Consider the following 7493-nt stretch of genomic DNA (forward strand, 5'->3'; position numbering starts at 1 on the left):
TATAAGTGGCCTGTGATAAACTAAGAATACCACGAGATCTATCACGATGAATTTGTATCCCAAGAACAAAGGAGGCTTCACCCATATCCTTCATGTCAAAATGTAAGACAATAGGTGCTTTATCTCATTGAGAAAATTTATTGAATTGCTGGCTAATAAGATATCATCAACATAGAGAACAAGAATGGCAAAATTGTTCCCATCAAACTTCTGATAGATGCACTGATCTGAGACATTCTCAACAAAATCGAGAGAGGTGATAACTTTATCAAATTTCAGATACCACTTCCTAGAGGCTTGTTTTAACCCATAGATGGATCTCTTTAATCTGCACATTAGATGTTCTTTACCGGATTCAACAAAACCATCAGGTTGTGTCATGTAGACTTCTTCATACAAATCGCCATTCAAGAATACAGTCTTGACATCCATCTGGTGAAGATTAAGATCAAGCTGTGCAACTAAAGCCATTACCACTCTAAAAGCATCTTTGGTGGATACCGGAGAGAAGGTTTCTGTGTAATCAATATCTTCCTTCTGGTTGTAGCCTTTAGCTACAAGTCTGGCTTTATATCTATCAATTTCACCCCTAGCTCCTTGTTTTGTTTTAAAGACCCACTTGCAACCCACTGGTTTAAACCCCTTTGGTAGCTCTACAAGCTCCCATACGTGATTGCGATATATAGAGGCAATTTCTTCACTCATAGCCTCCAACCATTCAGAAGAATGCGAGCTAGAAATGGCCTCTTGGTAACACATTGGGTCTAAGTTATCAATAGCATCTGAATCAAATTCCTGCAAATATACCATGTAATCATCTGGAATAGCAGACCTGTGAACCCTTTGGGACCGTCTCGGTTCAACAACCATGTCCCTATCACCCTCTAAAGGTGGTTCATCTTGAGCTTCATTCTGATCCACGTCATTATTTCTGTCAACATGAGGAGTTGTCAAGATAGGCATAGGCAAAATGCTACTTTCGTCATGCAAGGTAATATGCCTAGGCACAGAGCTCCCACTGTCTAAGGCATCTTCAAAGAAGTAAGCTCGGTCAGATTCAATTACCCTAGTAGTGTGATTTGGACAATAGAATCTGTACCCACGAGATCCGATGCAATAGCCAATAAAGAAACCATCAACAGTTTTAGCATCAAGCTTCATCTGTTGTGGATTGTAAGGTTTTACCTGTGTTTTACAACCCCAAACTCGCATATGTTTCAGCGCAGGAGTTCTTCCAAAATACAACTCATATGGAGTCTTTGGAACTGACTTGCTAGGAACTTGATTCAAAATATAAACAGCAGTTTTGAGTGCATCACCCCACAAGAATTTCGGCAGTGAGGAGTGACTGATCATGCTCCTAACCATATCCATGAGAGTACGATTTCGCCTTTCTGCAACCCCATTTTGCTGCGGGATGCCAGGTATAGTATACTGAGCTTCAATGCCATGCTCTTGAAGGTACAAAGCAAATGGCCCAGGGTTCCTACCAGTCTCAGTATATCTCCCATAAAATTCTCCTCCTCTATCAGATCTCACACACTTGATCAACTTGCCAGATTTCAATTCGACTGCTGCTTTAAAGGTCTTGAATGCATTAAGGGACTCGCCCTTTTCACGCAAGAGTTCAATCCATCCATGACGAGAGTAATCATCCGTGAAGGTGATGAAATATCTGAAACCACCCATAGTCGGAGGCGTGATAGGTCCACAGATATCAGTATGGATTAGGTCTAAAGTATTTTCAGACCTCTTTGCCCCTTTGGTTCTAGCTCTAGCAGGGAATTTTCCCTTTATACAGTCAACACAAGTCTCAAAATCTGAGAAATCAAGGTCTCGTAAGACGCCTTGCTTGATCATGCTTCCAATCTCTCTCTAGAGATATGACCCAAACGACGATGCCATAACATAGAGGAATTATCATTGGGCCTTTGACATTTATGCCCAATAGCAGCATTGACATGAAGATTAGGAAGTACAAGTGACCAATCATTCAATCGATATAAACCATATATCAAGGAAGCGACACCAACATTAATGGAATCAAAACAAATGTCAATTTTTCCATTTCCTTGGAAGAATGAATAGCCACAAATATTCAATGCAGAAGTTGAAATTAAATTCCTCTTCGCAGAAGGTACATAAACAACATTGTTCAAATGTAAAACATGACCAGAATTTAAATACAAAGAAATAGTTCCAATGCATTCAACCGATGCCTTGCTCCTTGCTATGCCAAAGACTACCTCTGTGCCTCACTTGGAACCTTCTGGTTTCTTAGCCCCTGTGGAGAATTCACAACATGTACAGTGGCACCAGAATCCAGCCACCATGAGTCAAAGGAAGTTTCAATGTGTTAGATTCAAAACAAACTAGAGCTAGAGGGGCAGTTTGAAAAGTTGTACCTTCACTTTCTTGTTTGTTCTTCAATTTGAAGCAATTAGCTTTAATGTGTCCCGATTTCTTGCAATAATTGCATAACCCTTTAAAGGGTTTCTTCCTTGACTTCTCACTCTTATCACCATCCTTCTTAAAGGTTGGATTATTAGGCTTTGGGGCATCATGCTTCTTCCCCTTTTTCTTATGTGACCCTCTAGATTTGCTGCTAGAGCCATGGGAGACATAGTTTATTGAGTGAGAGGAATTCTTCTTTATAGCTTCCTCTTCTTGAGTGACTATCGATATCATCTGGTCAACAGACCATTCAGCTTCTTGTGAGTTGTATGAAGTCCTCAAGAATGCGTACTCTGATGGCAGTGATTGAAGAACACGGTAAACTAAGGTGCTTTCACCCAAATCAATCCCATATGACTTAAGCTTGTTATAGTAATGAACAAGCTTCAGAATGTGCTCCCTGACACCAGAAACTCCGTCGTATCGAGTATTGTCAAGAAGTGACAGATAGTAGTTCTTTTGAGTCTTGTCAAGCTTCTTGTATTTGTTACCAATAGCTTTCAAATACTCCACTGCAGTATCATTTTCAGGAATGCTGTCCCTAATTTCCTTTTCAATTGTGTACTTGATGATCGCTAGACAGATCCAGTTGGACTCACTCCATTGTTTATGGAAGGCTATTTCAGAAGCACTGGACTCGAAAGAGAGATCCGCAGGCTTGGGCTCTCTCAGAGCTAAATCTTTCTCAGAAATGGTCAGATACATATTGAGAGACTCTTTTCAGTCATCATAGTTAGTCCCATTAAGAGCCTTCACAAAGATAGTTGCGTAAAAGCAGAAACTGAAATCGCAAAACAGAAAATGGGAAATATTAATTATGCGTGCACAACATAATTATAAAACAGAATTCCCAACAAGCGATTATCAATTATGCAACGATAACCATGCACCAAGAAGGCTCATATACCATAAAGATTTAGCTCACACAAAAGTCCATACAAAATAATGCATTAAACATTTCCATACCTATAGGGTACAATAAATATCTAATATATTAAAGGAGTGTTATTAGCCTATTCTCAAAACCAACCATCAAAATCACATTAATAATGTCATACCTATGGGGTATGTCCATTATTAATGCTACAAGATCCTAAACATCATCAATAATTTACAAAGTCACAAACTCTATGACTTTAGGACAAAACAAAATAATTTTAAAAGTCCTTAAGGTCTTTTGGGAATTAGGGAACAAATTTAGGACTTAAGTGAAATTTTAAAATTAATCAGGGGCAAATAGGTAATTCTGGAAGAGATTTGGGTCAAAATTGCAATTCTGGAAGTTAAGGGACTAAACTGAAAATTTCCAGAAATAGCATGGGGTTAATTCGTAAAATTTAATAAATTATGGGCCAAAGGAGGTAATTTAAACTGAGGCTGAAACGCAATTATCAAAATATATATATATATATATATTTTTTTTAATTATACTGGGCCCATGCGATTTGGGCCCAATGGACTTGGTCCAGTCTACCAGAATTTTTTTTAATTATACTGGGCCCATGCGATTTGGGCCCAATGACTGGTCCAGCCTACCAGAATTTTTTTTATAATAAATATAATAAGATTGAAAACAAAGTTCTCATATTCAAATCTGAAGAATATGGATTATAAGAAATTTATCAACATGAGCATGAATCTTTTCAATATATCAAAAAAAAATATACGTGAAGGGAATTGAGATATATAAATTTAAAAGTCATTACCAAGGCTCTAATGCCACGTGTAGATCTGTATATCTCAATTCACATATATATAATAATAATGATAGAATAAAATAATTCATGCGTACCTGAAGAATCCATGAGTGCTAGAAAATCTTGATTACCTCGAGTGCAGGTAGGTACACAACCTTCAAGTCCCCAGAGCCTTCAGAGAGTTCAGAGATAATGAAAGTAGAAGAAAATGAGTCGTGTGTTTGTGGTTACCGACTAATCGTCTTATATAGATCAGATCGGTAACCGCCTTATTAATATAATTAAATAATTATATTATCTATTATCTCTGACTCAGTCAGTTAAGAGATAGGAAATAACTGACAGTTACTGGGTTGTGAGTTGGGCCTCTGCCTATTGGGCTCACTTGTGTGGTCCACCTATCACGGTCCACACAAGATCATAAGGACCAATTTATTGGACTTATTAATTAATGCTAATTCATAAATAATATTCCAACATTCTAGACACTATCATATTTTTTTAAAAAAATGATCACTATAAAAGTTTTGTTTTAAATACTATTATTTTTGTAAAATTAACAATAATGTTTACTTAATATTTAATTTTTATTAATTGTTATGGTGTACTTGGCTCATTGAGTATGAAGGGAGAAGAGGGTGAATTTTAATGAGTTTAATTTTAAAAATTGAAAAATGAGGTTAAAGTTTTCATTTGATTTTCCCTAATCTTCTCAATTGAATTCATTGAAATCTTTCTCACCTTTTCCTCCCAATCTTTTCCCTTGAATCAAACAAAGGGTTAAATGGTTAATGTTCTCATGCAACCTACCAGGGTATAGTTCTTGGATTGATGTGATGAGCAGGCTCAATATTATAAATACTTTTAACTGGATTTTATACTCATGATGCCTAGAACATAAATTTTCAATTTGATTATAGGGAAATAAAGAGGACTGAAGATTTTAATGGATTTAATTTATAAAAAATAATAAGTGGAGTTGAAATTTTTAATATAAATAAGATTAAGAAGATGTTGTAAGTAAAATCAATTAAAAATTTCATAAGCTACTTTCTCATTTTTTTTTAAATTGAACTTATTAAAATCGATCCCTCATCCCTTCTATTTTCCAATCAAATAGGAGATAAAATTAATAGAAGTTCTTAATATTTAACTTCTATCAATTTTATCTCCTATTTAATATTAAGTTAAATAGAATTAAACTTTCAAATAATGAAATACTTCATTTTGTTCAATCCTGTCCCTCTCTGTCCCATTTCATTTCATTAATGACTATCCCTTTCTCTTCTATCATATACTCTCAAATTTACCTTTATAATAATGGGATTATGGATTTGAGTTAAGATTTATGTCAAATTTTTCACTATGAATTTCCATTTCTCATTATTTTTTATAATTTCAAATTATTTTTATATCTCATTTAATTATAGTCACATCAATCTTCTCATTCTCTTTGCGTTTTTACTGTTGGTACTCTATTACTCTTATCTCTTCATTAATTATCTTTTGTATTCATCCCTCATCGATTAAAGAATATATGTAAAATTGTCATTCCTAATTTTCTCATTTATGCTTCGAATATCAACTTATTTCTCTTTTTTTTTAAAATTTGTTGAAACCATTCAAATAAATAATTTTAAATACATAAATTTTGAATATGAGATACTAAATCCATCAATCCAAATACTATTTAAAAGTTTGTTTGAAATTATTTATTCTCCAAGTAAAGCTTACAATGATGAAAATTAGTTAGGAAGAATAACAGTTAAATATCAAAAGATTAAATTAGTGATGATTAGGTTTTTGATTTTTTTTTTCAAAAAATCAGGTAAAAATATTGATTTAGACAAATAAAAATTTTGAAATTTCAATTGTAAATAAAACATTTACTAAGTTTTAAATATAACTCTCAAATTATAATTGAGATTTCTATATATAATTGTCTAAATTAATATTTAATTCATATCTTATTCGTTAAAATTTTTTTATTGAAAGCCTAATAACTATTTAAACAAGGATGATTGGAATTAATGGCTAGTTATCTTAATGGTAGGCTAATAGCACTAGTGCACCACCTCTTTTACTTGAAAAAAAAATCCTAAATAATATTGACATATTTGCATGGTATGTGTCTTATTTTTAAATAAGAAAATATGAATTTGAATTTAATGATTATACTTATTATAAATATTAAATACATATATCACGTGAATTATTAAAATTTAGATTAATAATTTAAATAAAATAATTTATTCATTAATTTTAAATTGAATGTGAATTTATAATTATTAATCTGAATTTTAATAATTTAAATAATATTATAATTATTAATCTGAATTTTAATAATTTAAATAATATAAATATTTAATATCTATATTAAATACTATCATTAAATTTAAATTCGTGTCATCTTCTCAAGTAAGACGGAACAGATTAATTAAGGATGAAATTTAGGAAAAAAGAAATAGGGATGAGTGGGTCCCATTATGGGTCGTGGTACGATGATTTCTCGTTCAACACGTGAAGAAACGACAATTGCGAGGAGATGAAAAGTCATTAGTCATGCATGCTAGATTGGATCGGATCCTTCAATTCTCACCAACACAAAAGACCAATAGAAAGAAACCACACAAACGACGAATGCCAAGCACACATTCTTGCTGTGTTACACGTTCCTCAATTCCAGCTGACTTTTAGACAGTGACGGACCTACGTTGCTTTTGGGGTGGGCAGATGTGAGATGCCCCCCTCAAATTTTCCAGAAGCCTTGTATTTTGTATTGATAGAACTATTAGTTAGGATCGAATTTGTGGGGTCAATTTTTTTTAAATCTAAAAATAATTAGGACTGAATCTCTACTTTAAAAAAATTGATAATTTAAGCTTAAAAGAATCATCTTTTTTAAACTCAAAAATAAAAAGGCTGACCCTATTTAAATCTTTTTATTTTTCTAAAAAAATTATAATATAAAAAAAGAAGATTAAATATATAATCAAAAGAAATGAATATATTAGACTCATTCGTCCCTTTTTCATTCATTCATTAAGATTTAATTAATAATGTTAGTCAAGTTTAATTTTTATTGGTATTAATTTTAATGTTGCTATTTGATATTAGACCTGAATGTTTAAGTTTTTTATTTATTATGGTGTAAATTAATTTAAATTTATTTTCTTAAACTTAATTTTATATATAATAACTTTTTTAGGATTATAAACATATTTTTTATAATTTTAAATTAAAAAAAAGTAATAAAAAAAAGAGCCAAGACCCCGAGGGTTGGCCCTTCAACTCTAGTCGAGCCTTATAAAAGAAAACTTTGAAGCATGATTGGGCTTATTA

This window comes from Prosopis cineraria, unplaced genomic scaffold (assembly GCF_029017545.1).
Source record: "Prosopis cineraria cultivar Desert tree isolate PC_DT_omini unplaced genomic scaffold, ASM2901754v1 PC4, whole genome shotgun sequence".
NCBI classification, from domain to species: Eukaryota; Viridiplantae; Streptophyta; class Magnoliopsida; order Fabales; family Fabaceae; genus Prosopis; species Prosopis cineraria.